The 20,596-nt window shown below is 40.4% G+C and overlaps 1 protein-coding gene and 2 long non-coding RNA genes across 4 annotated transcripts in view; 2 read left to right on the top strand and 1 right to left on the bottom strand.

The window, feature by feature from the left end:
- Positions 1-20,596, top strand: part of beat-IIIc (beaten path IIIc) — a 73,098-nt gene that overhangs the window by 9,919 nt on the left and 42,583 nt on the right. The window lies entirely within an intron of this gene.
- Positions 3,160-3,655, bottom strand: lncRNA:CR44395 (long non-coding RNA:CR44395). Its single transcript, NR_124323.1, has one exon. It is a non-coding gene; the product is annotated as a long non-coding RNA:CR44395 (long non-coding RNA).
- Positions 4,199-4,960, top strand: lncRNA:CR44396 (long non-coding RNA:CR44396). The gene has a single exon (NR_124322.1). It is a non-coding gene; the product is annotated as a long non-coding RNA:CR44396 (long non-coding RNA).

The following is a 20,596-nucleotide window of genomic DNA, read 5'->3' as shown; positions in this document are numbered from 1 at the left end:
CAAAGTTAAGATATGAAAAGGGGCTTCTATAAAAATATATGTACAACTAATCAATCATTAGCTTTACATGATGAGTTTATACGAAGCAAATATCACGCAATCATATCACGATATATTTATCACGATTTATCGCATACTAAAGTAATTTATGATAATTCTTTATTTAAAATAAATTAATATTAGCTTATAGTTAAAGTAAACACTGAAAACACTTAATTGTTAGAAACACTTGTTATTATTTTCATATATTTTTTAAAGTGATATAACAATAACTTTGGAATTTGCTAGCTAAAATTGATATTTAACAACACTCATTAAGCTGCTTCCCATTGGGGGCCGAATTAAACGAAGTTCTAAAGCTGTGTTAGTTTTTTTGGCTCAAAAAGCCATAAGACCCCACTCATAAATCCCCACCCAACGCCACTGTGGTCATTATCAGCTTGAGTGGGCAACGGGAGCCACGAGTCTGTTTAATTGAAATCGACGCTGACTGCGCTTACTTTCTTCGCACATGAATTTGTTTATTAACAATTCTCTAAAAAAGCGATAAAGAAGCTGCGTATTTGGGCTAAAGCTGGGTGAAACGAAGGAGTGGAACACCCAGGGATTCTGGGTAAATTGCTCTGCGACGGCACTTTGTCGTCTGTCGTAATAATTCCGTTGCAATTGAAATAAATTAAATTGCATGCGGAGCCATTGTCAGCGATGTCGCCTGTTTTCCTCCGTTATTTGTGTGCGCTTTTGTCAAGCGGAATTGTCAGTGGGTACTGTATTCAGCACCACCGAGCCACCCAAGCCATCCAAGCCACCCAAGCCATCCAAGCCAGCCAAACCACCCAAACACCCAACTATCCGACTTTCCGACCCTATATGGTGCACATGCATACCACCATCACGAATGCAGATGCATAAACCGCAGCGGCCCAAACCAAAACCCCGGCAAAGTCATCACATCGCTCGTGATGTGCACATGTCACTGCGGCATTTGTTTAATTAACAAAAACGCTCGTGTCCCTGCCCCTCGGACCATGCCCCTGCCCCTGCCCCCACGACTTCAGCTGCATCTCTGTGGATTGTGGGTGCTAAGTGGTGACCCCGACCAAACTCCCCACCCATCCGTTCGGGAGCCGAAAAAGCCTTGCGGTTGTCAGTCATCGTTTGTCTTTGTAATTTGTGCCCTGATGAGTTATACTTTTGAGTGCGTATTCGCCTGTCCGTCCCACTGTCCATCCTGACTGATTAATGTGATGTGTGTGTTTGTGCGTGTGTGTCTGTGTGTGTGTGTGGATCATGAGATGGGCGGATAGTGGGAACTTTAGCTGATGGAATTTTGAGAATTTTGAGTGCGTCGCAGGAGCAGTGAAACCATGATTGGATGATGAGAGTGAAAGGGATAATGTGGAGTAAAGGAAAAAATATATTTATATATAGTAAATTGACCCAGTGACTGACAAATTAATGAATTTAAGTGGAAACGATATGGCTCCTAATATAATAGATATAAAATGACATGCAGCAAATGGGGAGAGAAGAAGAGTTTCCAACTGCGTTCACAAGATAATCCAGCAATCAAAACTGCCAACCAAGAGCACTTCCAATAAACACGACACCTTCGGTTAGTTTTAATTCCTTGGATCTTATTGACACTAAATACTTGGAAACAATTTTGCCAGCCACAAATCTAGACTAAGCATAAAGGTCGCCACAAACAAAACTTTCTCAATAAAATGTTGAAAGAAAGTTAAACCAAACTGACAACCACAACACGAAAAACATTTTAACTCCAAGAAAAGAAATAAAATTGAAAAAGCCAAGCTGGAAACTGTTGATGACATTTTCCAGCGAAGGAGGAAACATAGGGAAACATTAATCATTTAATTTGATAAGCCATAAACGAAGTCGACGATAATCTTTCTACGTGTCCCATCGAAAACAAGGGAGTATAATCCACACATTTCTAAAGGGGGTTGACTTCGATTTGGAATCGAACTTGGTGGGGCTTTGGTTCTGCCAGTGACGCATTGCATGCTATTTCAATTGATTACGCCACGCTCGAGGGCCAGCTAAAAAAGATGAGAGGCAGGCCCTGGAGGAAAACTAGTACTTTTGGCTTTCACTTCACTTGCAGACAATCGAGGGTTGGCCAAACTTGTCGCATGAAAATGCAATTCAATTGATTTATGTGCTCGATGCAATTACTTGAGAGGAAGTTCTGGCTGCGTGCCGGGTGCCAATAAAAATCCAAGCTGCCCCTGCAACTGACAGCCGCATAAATTGCCGCCCATTCCAGCGGAAAACCAAACAGAAGAACTCAGCCACATCTACATCCACCCGATTTCTTTGGGCAGCCCGATGGCAACCCTGAACACCTTGTCACTAGGTGTGAAAAGTGCTCCTTGGTGCTCTGCCACGCCCACCGCACCAAAAATAATCAATGGGCGTAACGGTAGCGGGCCAATTAAATTTATCGCCAACTCTTTTGTGCCTGCAAAATTGTTTTTAATTGTCCTTGGCAATTAAATACACGCCCGGCCGCCTTAGTCCTTTCCTCAGCCCTCTCCCCTCTCACCAACCACACAGAAATTAATCGAGTCGTGTGCCCAGATAAACACAAATTTAAAGCGGATAAACCCAAGGGGGTTTTTGTGGTTTGTGAGCGGTTGGGGTTTAGAATGTGAAGAAAGGGGTGGCGAAATCAGGACTCGGGTTGGCAAATTAAACACGGGGAAAGATCTTCAAGAAAACTCTCCTTTGCCTAACAGTTTTTCAAAAGGAAACCTTTTAGATTAGCTTTTTGAATCATATTTCTAATACCACCGAACAACATTTTACGGCACAGAAATCCAATAAAATGTTGTAATTATTATGTACTTCCCGAGATTATAACTATGACAAAGGTCTCCAATAAAATTCTATAATCTGCCGACACAATTCATCAACTTCAAAAGAATTATTAGACACTTTAATGACATTTTTATTAGGAATCATATCAGTTGAGTGTATAAACTAGAAAATATAAAATTCACGAAAAAATAGTGAAAAACAAAAATAATTTTAACTCTACTGAACTTTTTGAGACTTTAAAGATCTTGACTTAAGAAATCCAAGCTATTTCTTTTAAATATCTCATAAATCGTATGCCCTCGTATCATAATCTTTAAAGGCATCTCTAACATTCCATAAAAATCCTTATCAGCTCAACTCAATTCCTGGCTTCCAGCTTGGCAATTTGGCTTCATGCAAATGAATGATTTTGATGAGCCTGGATAAAAAGGATGAGCGAATACCTGAAGCTGCTTCAGCTGCATCAGCCCGCAGCCGAAACCAATGAAAACTTCTTTATCCCTTTACCTTCAATCTTCCCACTGACATTGCTTTTTTATCCTTGTGTCCCGTCCGAGTAGCAGTGCTTAAAAGATGCAAAGTAACTGCTGTCCTGGACCAATGTTGCCACATCTTGAGGCACTTTTTGAGCCACTTGCAGCCATTCGAGCTTCCTATTTTTCCACATTTTTTCGCCATTTTTTCCCCCAACAGTTTTCTCTTTACATAGAAAAATCCACAAAATCGACATAATGAAATTTTATCTTATCTTGGTTCTGTTTTTTTTCTATTACTTTACTCCATCTGCTGCTGGTCTTTTTATATCATTTATATTAAAACTTTTTCTTAGAGGCACGCTGATTTTCAAAATCATTGACAACATTTTCACGGGGGATACAATAGATTCCGGATTTTCAAATACTTTTTTAATTTGTTTTGTAATTTTTACAACAATCAGTGCTCGCTTTGGAGTGTACTACTGATTTCGATTTCGGTTTATGTTTGCATCTACAAATCTCCGAACCGCAGCCATAAATCAAAAGTTTGTTCTATATTTTTTTTTTTGAGTCCGTTATCTATAGCTTCCACACTCGTTCCGCTTATCAAAAAATACACCGCTCTCTAGTGGGCCAAATTTTTACTCGCACATTTTATTCAAATGCTACGTGTTGCATTTTTTCAGCCTGCACATCGCTCATAACTTTTCTCTGTCCAGTTGGCACTATTTTCCCACTCTCTATGCTTTTCCGGTTGTGTTTTCTGGTGGGGTTTAGAAAAAGCAAACACAGACACAGAAGGCTATGGTTAGTTTGAAAAATATATTACTCAGATTTAAATTAAATTTTTTTTGGAATTAGTTGAAATTTGTATTTGTATTTCTGATCAAACTAACGAAATTATTGAATGAACTATAATTTAGTGCCCAAGATTTTCCTGCTCCAGTGCAATTTTCGCGTCTCTGGCCTTTTTCCATTCCCAGTCCATATTTATTTCCCTAGCCAGTGATTATTATTTCATTTGGCTGCTGCTTTGGGCCCTGTGCAAAATTCGCTGCCTTTCATAATTCTGGCGACTTGTTTGTTTGAATTGTGTGCAATGCTGTGTTTCGATGTGGTGGGTGGCTGGATTGGATTTGCTGGCATGTGGGGCAGATTGCCATGTTGCTGGCGGAGCGTTAAACGCGCCAAATTGATTAGCATTTAAATTGCCTGCGAAATGTGTGGCACAAGGAGCACTGCAATAGCAAAGCAACAGCAGGAGCGGCAGCCCCAAAAATTAAGCCATAAAGCTGAAAGCGGACCATGAACGGTGCGCTCCTCTGTCGTTTGGCTAGCTCCGTCTGCTTCGCCACCCACCACCTTCCTGCTTTTTCGCATTCGGATTCCCATGGCAGCAATGAATTGCAAATAACGCATTGACCGCACTGCACCTTTGCCGCCACCTTTTGCGGACAATTCTGGGTGAACCTCAATCCCATTCCAGATCCAGGTGCATATGTATACTCGTACATGGATGTATGTGCGATATCTGTCCAACTTTTGCCCGACTGCCGGCAAGCGTTGCATGTTGCTGGCACAACAGCAACATAAATGGCAGCAGCAACATTCGTTGCGTTTACCGCCAAAAGCAGAAACCTAAAAGCAAAAACAATGAAAAAGGAAACCTGGACAAAAAGGTTAAAAGACAAATAAAAAAAAAAAACTAAAACCAAAAGTGCACAACACGGATATAAAATTTTTCATGCATTTGTAATTTATGTGCTAAAATGTTATCGTTGTTATCGCCGCCTTTGTGTGAGTGTGCCAGTTGTGGGCGCTGTTGTTCAAAGTTGTTGGCCAGCGAATTGTTGTGCACTTACGGTGGGCATCAATGGAATGGCTGGCGGTGGGCGGCTGCCCTGGGCAGGGGGCGTGGCATGCGGCGCAACCTGGTTGTGCCACATTTCCAGTGAATGTAAAGCTGTTAAAAGCGCCCGAAAAGGACAATAAGTAAATACAATTTATCAAAATAGCTAGCTGAGCTATTTTGTTTTCATTTTCCTGCCGTAATTAAGTTGCAGCAAATTGTAAAATCATTTTCAAGCTCAAAAACTTGTTTAGACTTTATTAAAGGTATGAAGAAAAAATGCAATTGGGCTTAAATACGGAACATAACTCATCAGGATTATCAAAAAGTTTTGATAAAGTTAATTGAAAATTATGTCAATGTTCATTGCAGAAATCTTATCCATTCGCCTTTTGTCCTCGCCTTGATTGCATACGTTAAGCAATTTGTGCGCTTGATTTATCAATATTTTAATATTTTTTAACCGGGTAATTAAATGTTCGCACACACTCACACACACACATGTCGCTGCGTTATTGTGTGCCCCAATCGCGATGAAGTTTCTTTCATCTCTTGGGGCCTTTCATCTTTCAGCCTTCCATTAAAAAATATCATAATCAATATCGATGACAACGTCGGCGGCAAGAACAACAATTAACCTTCTTCAACAGCTGCGTCGCATTCTTAATGTGAAAATACAAACAAAATTGAGTAAAAACAACCGAACAACAAAAAAAAAAAAAAAAAAAAAAAAAACAACAACAAACAACTCAATTTGCCACTGTGGAAGTTGCTGTTGAAAGTCTGCTGTTTATTGTTATTTTTACTTGCTCATTGGCGATGCGATGCGATGTGCTGCCGCTGTTGCATATGATCAGCCATCGTTAAATCGTGGACACTCTCCAACCCCTGCGGCCTCCTCTGCAAAAATGAAAAAAAGGACGATGACGTGGCTTTGATGAGTTGCCAGTTGTCGTCCAGCCGCAAACATTCAATTGAATTGCCCAACAAGCAACTGAAACAACAACATGGAAAATGCTCTGGACGGCGCCTCACATACGGGCTGGTGGAAAAAGACCCCTGGAGTTCGATATCTTCTGAAAAGGTCATCGCCGGCGGGAGACCTTTGGCTCTATGTTTTTATTTTCGTCTGGCCAACCGCTAAGTAAACCGCTGGTCCGAGCATTAAACTTGATAATGGAATTGAAATATATAGGGAGCGGGCAAAAAATATAAAAATACCAACGAAATAGAAAGGGTTTAGCGTGGAGAATGTTGTGCGCATAACACTGGTTAAATACCCTCTAATAAAGAAGTACTCATGTATAAATACTTCCCAATAAATATCCAAATAATAATTTATCCTAAATAGCGATGGGGAAAAACTATTTAGCATTCAAGCAATTTGATTTTGCGTTGAAAATCAAACGTCAATATTGATACACATGAAGGGGATAATATATTCTATACATTTGTTTAATTTGACTAAAAAATGTTGCAATATTTGAATAAAAATTCTGTCCAATATTTCGCCATTGCATGCATATGCATTCTGCAATATTTATGAAGTCATTTTTGCATAACCAAAATCCCAAATGTATTTATGGGTATTTATGAATGTATAATATTGTTTTTGGTGCTTTTATTAAACTTGAATACTATTTTGTGGCGCTTTAAGTGGTGTTCTAATATGTATTACCAATATCGGAATGTTACTTTAAGCCGACCCAACTTAAGAACTCTCTTTCTTCGCCATCCCAATGAAATCGAAGGCTTATAGAGTAGAACTAAGCTCGCGTATTTTCACTTATTTTTTTAGTATCTGAGAGGCGGCAGATCTACATGGAATACACATCCATATACCACATATCCATATCCATTAAGCTGTCGCCGTCAGCGATTCATGTTGGCGCTCATGTCCAGACGTCGCTCCTCGATTCTCAGCACTGCGTTCCGTCCCTTAACAACGTTTCTCCACTAAGTTCTCCAGCCCCTTGCTCACAATACACTGAGAGTAATTCAAATACCAATAAATATTATTATTATTAATATTATCCATTCTATCACTGAGTAAATTGAACTACCATAATTGATTCCACTCATATATGATACCCATTTAAAGTTTATTTTAAAGAGATCATGGAAGTTATCTATTGCTTTGTTATAAGCCTTTGTTAATTACCTGATTTTTTCCAGTGCACTATTCATTCCCCTACTTTTCCGTACTGCTGTCATCGCTTTGTTTTCGGTTTCGCTTAATGCAGCGCGCGACATGCAAAGCGGTCAATCCACTGGGCTCCTGCTCTTTGGCCCCAGTCCCCCCGCCCCATTACTTCAATTCCCCAACCAATCCCCTTTCCCCTGTCCACCACTTCTCCACCCCGCCCCCGAAAACTGACCTTATCTCGCCAACGTTCGACGACATAATAAAACTCGCTCCGCTTCGCTTTTCAGCATTTATTCTGTTGTTTTGTTCTTCAGCTCGCCCGTTTTGGGTTCAGCATCGTAAAACATTTTTATAATGCGTTCACGTTGTTCGCCCGAAGATCTTTTAAAGGGTTTTTCTTAGCTTTCCTGGGAATCGATGGCATGGTGGAGGTCTTCCACTTTGTAAGTGAAGTATGCGTGCGGTGTGGTTACGATTTGCACAATGAACTTAGCTATATTCACTGTATTTCATGGAAAATCGGTTTTAAATGTAATACAAAATCCAAAATTTTTCAACATTTGCGTTTAGTTTGATAATGACTTTAAGCTTTTACTGCAACTGTCCAAAAGCGGAGGAAATCAGTAGGAAAAAGTGTTCCGAACCAACTTTTAACCTAACCGTATCTCTTCTTCATTTGCATTGCGGAGGTGGCTCAATTTTGTCTTCGGGCCATCAAATATTGAGCGCGTTTTAAGTGACACTTTACATCACCATTGACACTCGCAATGCGTCGCTGCTCTGGCCACCTATGTGTGTGTATATCGCCATCTCTTTCGTGTTGCGATGCTATCTCTGTCTGCTGTTTTAGCTTTATAGTTTGCGTGAGGATCGTAAAGTGTATTTTTTATGGCGCAAGGCTTTTTAGGAATTGTTTTTTTCGGCTGCCACTTGGTTGCACCATTGATGATGAAAAACTTGTGACTTCGTTTATCGATTGACTAAATTTAATGGGTTTTCTATAGTGTACCCCACGCTTGGCTTTTCCCTCGATAATTTGCCTGTGTTTATGCTGGTGGTATTTTCTGATTTCTGGATCTTTGATCTTCCCTAATTGGAATTCTCTTGGACTTTTTTGTTCCGGTTTCGTCACAACGTCTGAAAATGAACGGAAGCAATGGTTGGGAAAGTTCTTCTGACTTTTCCCATACCCAGTGGGTGGAGCAGGTGGTGCTTTGGGTGGATTGTATACATAGTGCTCAGCTAAACTTCCTTCGAGTGCTGCTACTGGCGCCTGTCAACTGGCATCGATAAAAATCTGCAGCTTCCTGCAATTTCCGCTTTTGACAATATGCGGGCTGCATACAAAGTTTTTCCTCCTCGAGCGAAATATTTCCTTGCCCACTCTATCCAGTAGACAGGTAAATATGTATTTAGATAAGTGTCACTTATCTAGACCAACCAGCCGGGAGTTCTCATTCTTCGACAGTTTTTCTCTTTTTAGAGACTCTTCAAACTGACTGCCGCACACGCAATTAATTCTCTTAATTGAAACTGCAACCATCTTCTGCCCACCTAATTGGTAGTTGCAGTGGGCGTGGCCACAAAGAGGGCGTGCTCTGGGGGTCAGGAGGCATATCACTTGCATCGGAAAGTGGCGCCCCAAATGAAAGCAACCAGCAGAAAGCGAGGGACAAGTTGCGAAAGATGAGAATCCCGAATGGGAACCAAGAATGAATGAATGAATGAATGGTTGACTGAATGGGCACAGTGGATCACTGGAATTTATGCGGAATTATTTAAAAATATGGCCCTGGCTTTTATATTCTCTTTGGAATTTTCTTCAGAATTTTAGTTCCAATTAATTCTAAGCATCCCCCTATGAAGATCGTGAAAAATGCCAGGTGATTGCCACAATCTTTATGGCAGAGCATAAAATTAAACTCAGCCAATGGCCCAACAGTGATTAGAGGCCATAAAATATATTTAAATATTATGAGAATTTAATTGCAGAAGCGATATAAGGCATTAATAAAAGTTTAAGTTTCGGGAGAGGTCCAATAGAATGTGAGTAAAAAGTAGGGAAGCATACATTAAATAACGGCATTTTTCTAATAATCATGTTAATAATAGATGGTAATTCGTGTCTTAAAATATGTCATTTAAATTATTCTTTAGTTCGATATTTGTGCAGTCTAGCCCACTGTGCATAACGTTGGACAAATGAATGAATACATGGATTCCTTGGCAATTTTAAGGAGGGCACATGGCAAGTGTGAGAAGCGGGCGAAGCGACAAATGCAGTAACTGGAAAATTGCGCGACAATTAAAGATTTTTCGCGACGACGGAAGGGGATGGTGGTGGGGTTCTGAAAGGGTGCGGTTAAAAGGGAAATACAAGGCGGAGGCGTTTTCATCTCCGGTTGTCGTTGCCCCGAATGTAAGTCAAGTGAGGCGTAAAGTGCATGCGGGATAGGGGTGAAAGTGTGCAAAGGAAACCCAGTGCACCGTAAGACTCCACGGCCCGACCGAATTCCCTCCTCATTTTCCAGCCCCTTCTCAGCCGCGTTTCCCTCACTGTAGTTGTTGTCAACTTGTTGCGGACGAAGCATTGAAGATCTCTCGCTAAAGCGAATGTGACAACTCGGCTGACAAAATGCTAACAAGATGATGTGGCGCAAACTTTTTTCCAACGTCTGCCCGGTTTTTCTGTACTTTTCCTCACTTTGCAGCCTGCAACAAGCTGTGCCAACAAATGACCAAATGTCTGCCAAGTGTCGCCACCAAAAAGTGCCACAAAGATGCAGAGCCGACCACCCAGAGCGTCAGAGTTTTTCACGTAGGCTGAATTTAATTGCAAAGAACAATGTATCTTCATCTTGTACTCTCCAAAAGTGATAATAAGCAGAATTTTCATCTATTTCAATGGAAGCTTATTATTTTAAAGATTGGGAAATATAACAACAAATAGCTGAATGAAATGTAAAACTAGATGGTATGCAAAATATTATCTCTTGTGCCTTATAAAAACAACAATTTCTAGATAAGCTTAAAGGGTATTCTAGGAAGCGAATTCTTTTTTGAAACGTCAACTCTCGTTTGCATTGAAATACTTTTCCTGCGTAGAATTTATGAGCGAACAGCAGCAGAGAGTAAAAGCGAAAAAAATGGACAAACAAATTCTTAGTGGCGGCAACGCGTCGTATGCGCAATTTTCCCCTATGCGAAACCGTAAATCATTGCGACCAATGCTTGACATCTATGAGACTTCCTCTGTATGGGTGTATATCTAACCGTATGTGTGTGGGTGTCAACGCCCCTCTGTGGGCGTGGCGGATGCGTGTGTGCGTTAATCTTAACTGCGACTGCAGTCGCCGCTCGTCTTCACGTTTTTCTGCCTTTGACAGCGTCGGTCGGCATTTAGTTTTAATTTATGGCACATTTGCTCACTTTATGTTCATTTCTCTAGCCCAGATGAAGGAACCACCCACCCACCTAGTCGTCTGTTGTGCCCCGCCCCCTCGAGAGGGTTGCGCCCTCGATTTAATTGCTTTGGAAAGTGCAGAAATTACAAGACAATGGCGAAAGAATAGCCAGGAGTCTTTGAAGATCTTTTGTTCTTTCGAAATCGCATGGAAAAGATATCGCTGAAAGATAAACCATTTTATGGACTATTTCTAGCGTTTCTTCTGTGTAAATAACTCAGGTATAACGGTGTGGGTTGGCAAATATATATACAATTGCTTAAAATGTTATTTTGATTTTAAGTATCTGTAGCTTAGGACTGTCTATGTGAATGTACATTGAATTATTCAATGAACTCAGTCTAGGGTATTAGCTCTCTTCTAAAGAAACCGAAGTATAATCCCATTCGTGGTTTTCACTTGCTGACGCTAACTAAGTGTATTGACCGGACCTGCTATTGAACAACACGGTTGAACAACGCGTATAACAACCATGAAGCACGGGTATTAATTTGGACTATTCAATGTGCCACTTAATACCAAAGACGTGTCAATTTCATGGCTGACAGAATCGCCCGAGATGATGATGTGCTGCTCCTGCTGCTGCTCCTCCTCCGCATCGTTGACATCCTTTGGTGGCGTGATGGATTGGGAACGGAGGTCAGAGGCGGGTCGCCACTGGGGATTAATTACAGCCATCAAAAGTTATTAGACGCAATTATCACAATGCTGGCAACGTGACTACGATTTAAGGCCACTCCAAGCTGCCTGCCTGCTGTTGAGTGAATAGCCATGCTGCAAGTGTGATCAAATGCGCTATGTATCTTATATAAGTATCTGTCACTGGATGGTTATGGATGAATGAGCTGTGACGGACGTAAATATTGAGCAACTATCTGCAATATTTGTTCACTATTATATGAACAAACTCAGGAATTGGTTAAACGAATTTATTAACAACTAAAATTATAATAACACAAAAAGAAACTGAGTTATTATGAATTTTTTATGAAATATGAATGTTCACCAGCATAAAAGTTAAATCGGAAGATAAACTACAATTAATTTGGTTCTTGAAAATATTTATAAGGTTATAGACAGGCACTTTTATTTGCCAAAGCTGCAGAAATATTTCTCTATGCATTAGGTGGCAGTCACTAACAACGAACATGGCAGTAACAACTGTTGCAGGAAAATCAGCAACATAAACAGCATTAGCACTCTGGCAACAAGAAATAAGCGTCAAGCTCATCAGCATCCACTTCGCCAACAGCAATTAAATTGGGCCGCCGAGAGCAAGTCGAGAATTTTCATTGCTTCCTCATCGAGAGCATTTTCACCCCATTTCCCCAATAATTTTGCCCCGCTGTTCCCTGTGGCTTAATTCTCACCAAATTTCTCTGGCCGTGTCTGGTCCACATTTGTCAAATGTCGCAGGTCTGGGGTGGCTAAAACCGCAGTCTCTGGACATCAAATGACTTACCCCCGGAATGTCCAGGCCGCAACAAATGATTTGTCAGCTGGCACGGAGGAATCTTTCAAAATTTGTCGTTGCCTGGTGTAATTAACACTTTACCGAAAAATTGAACTTGCCCGGCCGCAGACGGGCCAAATATCCATTAACAATAGCTGCTGCACTCCAATTTCCTTCTAATTTTCCCCGCTTTTCCAGCCGACGGGAGTGCTAAAACAATTAGAAACAGCCGCGCTTCGTCGCTTGTCGGTTGTCATTAACGCAGAATGCGACAAAAATGATCAGCAGCATGAAAACGCGGAAGGCGGCAAGTGTGCAATTTTCAGTACACAGAAAAAAATGTAAACAATATATTTGTAAACGCATTAAAGGACAGACAATCCGTGTGAGGTAAAATAAGCAATGGGACTTTCAAATAAAATTCATGTATTTATATAGAAGATACATCACAATATTCATCTCATTATACTGCGAAGGGAGTCAAATTTAACTTACTAATTATTTTTCGAGCTTGTTTGCATGTTCTTAGTTGCCAGCGCTCATATTAAAAAACAATTTTTGTCAACTTTGTCTCTGGCGTAAATATAGAAACTTTTGTTGATTGAGGCAATTAGCAATTGGCCTCGCTCTTGGCCCGACCAAATGTTTGTCTAATTACACTCGGCACACACTTTACACAGCTTTCAGCAGGCTGCCATTTGTCTTCATTCTGTGGCAGCAGCAGCAACTCGCTTTATTTGCCTTTGTCAAGGCGGCAACATGCAGCATGCAGCATGCAACATGCACAGCGGCAACATTCACAGACTCCGTCAACGAGACGTATTTTTTGCGGCTAAAATTAATGTGGCAAAAGTTTGCCAACGCATGGCAACTGCAGCGTACTGCTCCCGTATTTTTCTACCACCATTCATCCAAGGTTTTTGTTGGTTCTTTTTTGGCCCGAGGCGCCTGTGGTTTTCACTGCCATAAAATTATATTTTATAGTATATTCCGGCTGCTGTTCCCGGTTCCCGGCCGTATTATAAATAGGTTTATGTTCGGATGGCTGCCGGGCCCAAATGCTTAATCACATGTGGGGCGTGGTCCAGACCCTGATCGGGAGAGCGGGCAAAAGACTTCCCCAGAAAAGCTGACAAATTGATTGATGATCTGCTATAAAATGTCTCGTTTGTTGTGAATGTAATGCAACATAAATTTGCAAAAAATTATAGCAGCCCCAAAGAAAGGACGCAGAAAAAGTCCGGAGAAAGAGTAAAATGTGGAACAAAGCCCCTTGGCTCAGAAGCCATAAAAAAGTGTGAGCCAAACAAGGGGAATTCAGCAATGTCTGAGTTGGTTCGACGAGCAGTGAGTGCAGAAGTTATAATTAAAAACATATGTGCCATGACCCAAGGCAAGCAAAAAGTAAAAAAACAAATTGAGAGAAAGAGGGAAAGTTTAAAAAACGGGGGAGCACCAGAGCTGGGTTGGGTTAAATTGAAGTTGACTTAACCCCGAATGGGTTAATTAGACGACCGTGGTGCAGTCAAATGGCAAAAGTGAACTGAAATGAAACCAGTCAAGGTCAGATGTGTGTTGCAAGGAAGGAAATACAGAGTCAGAGAAAAATGCAACCAAATGGGCACTGAACGTGTCATGATTTTAGCAAAAACTGAGCATTAATACAAGCATTTCAGAGAGCTTTTTACAAACGAAAAAACTTGAGTTTTGTAAAATAAATAGAAATTTTGCGTGTAGCAATTGCGTTACCCCACTCCTTAAGATTATCCCCATCACATTCACGTCGAAATATCGAAAAGATAGCAACTGAAACAATCTCAGCTTTATGACCGCAATATCTCTCCCACTGGCAACTCTTTAAGCCAAACTATTCGAGTCCCGAAAAACATTCCCTGCGATCCCCAAAAGCTCCATTTCTCTTCAATCACCTGGCGGTAGTTGAACCATTTCTCTTCACTAACAAGACCCCATCCCCATTTGCCAGCAAAGACGACTGTACTAGAACCTGTACCGAAAAATCGCTGAATCGTCACAAAATCACTTTTACGATTTTGGTTTATATACTCACATATAAGTATACATGGGGCAATAAAGAGGAAAAAATAATATGGCAAACTAGCCCAATACAACTGAGAAATCTCGGTCGGTCCCAAACTGACTGAGATTTCCAGCACGGCGCTGTCCTTGCAAACTTTTGGCATCCACTGTTCGAGGCTCAATAAAATTGCACGACGAAGGAGATGCTGCTGGCAAACAAAGTAATTTTTATAGTAGCCAACATCTTCCCGCACACATGAAGCTCAGCGCCAACCTATATGGGCGAATGCTTTACTTATATTTCCTCAACTTTTTCACCTTCCTTGGGGTTTTTCGAGCATTCAATTTTTTTTTTTTTTTTGCCCCATTTGGATCTTTATTTTTTGCCTTTTCGCAACGTCACAAAGTTGCCGCAATCTGTTGAGGCTGCTCCGGAATCCGAAACGCGAAAAAGGTGGAGTTGTCTGGTAGTTCAATTCGTTAGCAGAGGGATCGTAAAGAAAAAGAAAAAAATGGCGGGAGAATGTTGGATATTCATAGCTGACTGCGAACAATTTACGCCTCGCATTACACAAACTTTTTTTCGTTGGGTTAGCGAAAGTCAGCGTGACTTTCCAGTTGGGCTTTATGCTCGTATTTATTTACATTCATATACAAAAAAATGTATTTTCCTACGCACATGTGCATCAATGTTTTCGGGCTTCCCTAATTCCGGGAGTTGCAACTTATTGAAAACGAATGGCGTGTGAAAAATGTGAGGTTTCTTTTATTTTGGCTTTGAGTTGCCATGAAATCGAAGCAAGTCATATTGCAAACATATATCAAAATAAACGAATGATATTTGCGAAAAGTAAAGCACACATGTCAGTTGTTTTATAAAGAGATAAAATGGAAAACATACTACTATTTGAGGGGAGTAAAAACGAAAAAAAGGCAATAAGGAATTTCGGTTAGTCACTAAATCATTTATACAATTAAGATGTTTAAATTATTCAATTGTTTCGTAATTTAATACGAATGTAAGTATCTAAAAACACTTATACTAAATGATGAAGATACTGTTTGACCTTAGTAGAATTCGAAACTATTGTTACAGATAACCGGAAGGTATTAAAAGCTAATCAAACCTCCTTAAATCCTATCCGGATCTCTTACTTACCAGTAGATGGGATAATTACTGTCTTCCCTCAACTGGCTTTCATTTCCATTTCCATACACAACTGCGAATTATCCACTGGCTCACCACATGAGGCAGAAAACCAACTCAACCAGATAGAGACGAAGATACATGAAGTGAAAGAGAGAGGGTTATAGGCAGAGGGATACTGAACTTTTACAAACAGGATGACACAAATTAGGTCCCAAAATTAGCCAGCTTTGCGGAGGAGAGAGTTTTTCAACAGCAACAGCATCAGGGTTTTAGTGGGTGTGCCATGAAGATAGTAACAGCTTTTCCGGAATCTTTTAGCTGGAAAATATTTAGGCACAAAATGTTGCTAACTGTTGCTCGAGCACAAAACTTGGCACAGCCGGAATCCGTTTCCGCAATTTTTGTCTACTTCTCGTGGCCCGTATTTTCTCTTTTCTGTCTACGACAGAAAACTGTTGCACTTTTCTCAGTTGCAATATTTTTCTATCCTTTTGTAAAAGTGTTGCACACTTTTTAGTGTAAATATTATTGGCAACAAGCGCTGTAAGTGCCAAGAGGGGGCGTGGCGGGCGGACAATGGGCGAATGAAGTGGGTGTCTGGGCCTAACGGCACACGGCTTGGTCGGAAAAGTCGGAAAAGCCGAGCGAGTGCTGAAGTAGCTGCTGTTGCTGTTTGTGCCGCACTTTAAATGCACTGGAAAGTGTTTGCTTATGGCACTCCAAACTCCCCCGCACACACATACACCTTTCGAATATCACTTGTGCGGAGTATATATATGCCCATCTTTGTGTATATGTCTCGAGTCTAGCTTGGGCGCCTTCAAGTTAAAGTTTTTAAAGTAATTTATATTCTCCTACCTGCATAGATTGTTTTATTTTAGTGCTGCCACGGTTGAGGTGGCAAATTCTATCTCCTTCTTTACGGGGCATTCTTTCTTTTCCGGAATGCATTTTTGATTTTTTTTATAAATTCCCCTGGCCTTGTTGCTGTTTTTTTTAGCTGTCACTGTTGTGAAGCGGGTAGTAGGGATCTTACAGCCGTTTTGCAGATGTGTTGATGCTGCTGCTTTTTTTATACCAATTTTCTCGTGTCTCCTCTTTTCCTTTCCTTTATTCCCATGCTGCTTTAATTTTTGTTGTTTTTCCTGCTGATGCTGTTTGCTCTGCTGTTTCTGCTTGTTTCCCTGCTTGCTGCTGTTGCATTCACTCTGCTTTTCTTTCTTGCATTTTAAGTGCATTTCGGCAATGTCCGCAGCTGTGTGTGTTTCACCTTTTGCTGAGCCATTTTTAAGTGACTTGCAGTCGACATTCCGCCGACTTCTGCACAACAAATTCCTTTTTAATACGAATATATTGTGCTTCCATTCCAAGTGTAAAAAACTACAATATGAAGAAGATTTTGCCTAAGATAGACTACCAACAATCAGACAAATACATTAATGTTTGTTTTTTATTTTAAATGAAATAAGAAGGTAAATTTCTCTCTGTGCACACACCCTCTCCTCACCCTTTGTCACTACACTTTCACCCACTTATAACCTATTTTTTTATGTTGCATACTTTTGCGAACCGGCGTTCTTTTCCCGTTTCTGGTTCTCTCGTTTGCCAGCCATAAATCATCTTGTTGAGTGCCACACTGTGGCAAAGGCTTAAAGTGTGAAATCAGCACAAAATGTTGCCTAAAGGGGTTAAAGGGGCTTCGAGGGGGTTAAACAAAAAGTGCCAAGCATACGGCGGCAAATTCAAATCACATTATAATTCATGTGGCAGAAATTGGAAAAGGCAAAGAGAGAAAACAAAAATAAGAAAGGTTTGTTAGTTTTAAAACACTAAAAAGCTAAAAAAAAAATGGGTATCATGGTAGTTGCATATTTGTTTAGTATTGCACCAAATAAATACTTTATATCTCTTGGTATAAAAGTAAAGATAATTCCTTTATGTTATTTAAAATCATTTCTTAACACAGCAGTATAATTTTGCATTTTAAAGTCTTCGAGGTACATTTCATATCCCAGAAACTATTTCTGTTAATTTGACATGAATTGTTACCTGTTACTCGATCTGGACGAGAACAATAAGCCAATCTCAATCCCCTTTAGCCGTAATGAGTTCAATTCGCATTGCATGGGGCCAGTAGGTTCTTGAAGGAAATCCCACAGCCTAATACCGGCTATTAACCCAGCACTGGGCCACAGAGTCAGCCGCAGTAAACTTCCAAGACCGCAGTAACCAAATGGCCCAAGCCAAGCGAAGCTATCTAAGCCAACACACCCACACACACACGGGCACAGTCAGGGGTCCTGGACCTTGGTCGTGGAGCTGGATCCTTGCCCGGGTCCCGGTTCCCAGCCATAGCCATGATCCTGCGCCCTATTCGTTGAGTTGCAAATTTTAATCCCATAGTGAAGCTTAAACAAATTTTGTGCCTCAACCGACATATGTGGGCATAATTGAAGTCGAAATGGGATGCAAAGCACACGCTCAATGCGCGTACACTGCGCGAAATGGTCAACAGGTTGGGCTAAACTATTTGATTGAATACTAAAATGGAAGAATTGTGTCATAAAAATAATAGATAGGTAATTCTGCGCTTGGAATTAACTAATTTTACTCCAAAGTAACATTATTGACCTAGTTTCCATTTTCGGGAGCTACTTTCTTTAAGTGAACCTCATCCTCATATGGACATTGCTCACATCGTTCTATTGTATTTGCATTAGTGTAGTAAATGCAAAGTGTTATAAGCTTTATTATGGTTGCCGTAGTAGCAGCCTCCCTCTTTCGCTCTTGGCTCCCCTGAATTTTATTCACCCCCAAAATATACACCGCATATTGCAAGAAAGGTCGGTCCCAAGCACGAGTCCCAGCTTACGCCTGGGAGTTTTCTGTAATGATGTGCCCAAATCCCACACACGCAGAGGGAAACTACAAACTAATCCGAATTCCATCTGCCGAGATGAGAAAGGATCGGGGGGAGTTCGGATAAAACAAACGCACGGGTAAGACTATCCTAGATTTACCACCCTAAAGTGCAGATACTCTAATATACCTTATGAATATAAATATTTTAATACTTTCACTCTTTAAATTTATTGATGGTACATAAATACATTTGTAAAGATTGAAGCTTAGGCGGAAACACATTAATGATATATATTAAAAAAACACAATCCCTCGCAAATTTATGACAGGCATGCAAAACCTTTTATTCATCAAATTACTTAAGCGCCAAACAAATTGAATCACAATTTCATTTATCCCCCGTCGTTATTTGAGGGTAGTGAAAAACGTTTGGGTAAAACCCCAAAATGGATTGATAATATCCCGCAAATGATTAACTTGTCTGAAACTTTTTTTTGTCAGCGCCTTGGGGGGCCTCTGGCTGAGCCGGCTGAGAGGGGTTCTTATCGAGGGACCGCTCACATATGTAAGCCCCCGTATGCTAATAGTTTTCCGAGCTTCCAACAGATTTGTCAAGCTGTCTTATGCCAGCCAACGTACTTTCCTTCCCATATTATTTAAATCAATCAGGCGGTTGGGAGCGGGGAGATAACTGATTGTGGGCTTCTCATCAAATTAGATCCAAATGGCATCGTTGATTGGCCTGCCCAACTGACAGCTCATAATGAGATTGGATTTTTCTCCCTAGTAATTGACAAAGGGTTGAATCTGCCTGAGTCCCCCATAATATATGCAATAGTGTCAATGTCAAATGCCGGCCATAACTCTTTGGCCAGCCCTCGCAGCACATAAATATTGTATCACATGGCGTCATAAAAGAAATAATGATAAATATCCAAATCAGCAGAGACGGCAGCAGCCCAAAACAGAAGTGTCCCAAAATGACTTCATTGCAGTGGATGCGACACCAGAAATTCATAAACAAGGAGACAAGTGTCCAAGTCGTATATTCATCTTATACAGTCCCCCATCTCAGTCCGTCTTTGCACTTCTCTTATCCGCAACGAGGCGGTAATAAATCTCTTGGCAAAAGGCGAAAAGGCAAATCGTACAGATTATTAGGCCTCTCGCTCCGCAGTTTCCTCTGCCTCGAATTTCCATTGCGTCAGGAAAACATCTGGTAGCTTTTGGAGGATTTTATGGATTTGCCAGCGGAGTGGGCGTGTCCCGATAGAAATACTTATGTTTATGCGATGAGCTCAAGTTCTGACAGTGGATTAAGCTTTGCATAAATATTGAAAACAGTTTGAATGTCTAAATCATCTTGTGGAAATCGTTCCAGAGCTTTAGCAATTTGTTTTATTGGCATGATTACGAAGTACACCTATAATAGTTAAAAAATCGATATATCAAAATTCAAATACAACATTTTCTAACTGGAGCAATTCATACTCAATTGACAAATTTCCTCAAAGTTATTCAACTTAAAATTCGCACTGCACAATGGAAACCACTTTGGACTCCCAAAACAACTAATTGCTGGCCATCTGTCAGCTAACCGCCAAAGGCAATCAAAAAGTTAAGGCCAGAAGAGCGACAATTCGACCGCAAACTAATTTATTAATCCCCTTCCACTTCACCTCACAGCGAAAAACTAAAAGTTTTAAAGCTTCTGGCTTCGTCCTTTTGCGGGCGCTGCTAACCGCTCACGGACATGGCTAAAATATGCAAAACTAACATAAATCTCAATTTGGAGATTTATGAAAAAACACACACACACACTCGTAGAAACCCACAACTAAAAAACCTGAAAAAGTGTCGCTGGCAAAGTAATAAAAAATTTGTAATTCCAATTGCGCGCAAAAAGAAAAGATAGAGCGGTGGGAAATAGCTAGACCACAGCAAATATCACCAACAAATTCCACAAGCAACATAGCACTATAACAAAAAGGCTTTTAAATAAAATAACCAAAAAAAAAGTAGAGTCGGAAACGGAGTGAAAAACTGCGTGGTGAGGAAAAATTGTGCTGTGCTTAAGTGTCAAATAGCGGAATGCAATATAAGCAATACAGTTAAGGATCGCACCGAAAATATGACTTGTTTATTGGAAAATAATCAAAAATAAGTGTTTGAGATATGTTTGAAAAATTAAATTAAATATTTTGCGTTTAAAACTAATTCTGCCTAAATTGTATTCAAAGATAGTTCTTACAAGTTGCGGACCTAATTGGTAATAGATGTTATATTTTTTCGCTGAAAACTAAATAAAGTCAGAA

Source organism: Drosophila melanogaster, chromosome 2L (genome assembly GCF_000001215.4).
Source record: "Drosophila melanogaster chromosome 2L".
NCBI classification, from domain to species: Eukaryota; Metazoa; Arthropoda; class Insecta; order Diptera; family Drosophilidae; genus Drosophila; species Drosophila melanogaster.
The sequence above is the reverse complement of the archived record's forward strand: the minus strand, read 5'-3'. Positions and strand labels throughout refer to the sequence as shown.